We start from the raw sequence: 738 nt of genomic DNA on the forward strand, positions 1-738 counted from the left end.
GGTTTCAGTGTTCTTTACCTTGACATTAAAAGTGGATTTGAGAAAATTTAAAGATTTGTTAGAAATTGTCTTCTCTGAGCTGGTACTGTTTGTAAAAGATTGTGAGTTAAAATGGCTGTATATAGTTTTTTACTAGGAGGAACAAACTTACCAAGACCCATTAAAGATAATCTGGCTGGGAAAGTAGATTTTACCATGGGATAAACAGTCCAGGATAAAATAACAAAGTGTGTTTTGTACAAGACTTCCAGTTACTACAACATAATTGTGAAGCCAATAATTTTCAAAAATGTTTATGTGCCAGTTTAAAGCAAAGTTGCAGCAAAAATTATTACTTCTTTTTCCAGACTGCCTTTTTACTACACATTAATAAGGATTCCAAAGAGCAGCTAAGATACTTTAACTTTAAAAGGAGTTACAGCACCAACAAACCACATCGAGCTAGATTAACGGCTCTTTTCTAATACTTCTTTCCATGTTAAAAATGGAATGGTGCTTTCAGTTAACCATAGTTTGGTAGCATGTCTGAAGTAAATTAGTTATGCCCACATCTACAGTGGTTTAATTTTACATCATGTATTGAACTGCATGTAGCACTAGCAAAACTAGGGAGGGCAGTCAGAGGGCTTTGGCTGTCTGAGTCTCAGTATTCTTTTTTATTTTCCCTCCATTTATTTAACTACATGTGCTCTAGTCTACAACATTGCCAAGCTCGTTCATTTAGATTTCTGATCAGCT

This window comes from Ahaetulla prasina, chromosome 3 (genome assembly GCF_028640845.1).
Source record: "Ahaetulla prasina isolate Xishuangbanna chromosome 3, ASM2864084v1, whole genome shotgun sequence".
NCBI lineage: Eukaryota > Metazoa > Chordata > Lepidosauria > Squamata > Colubridae > Ahaetulla > Ahaetulla prasina.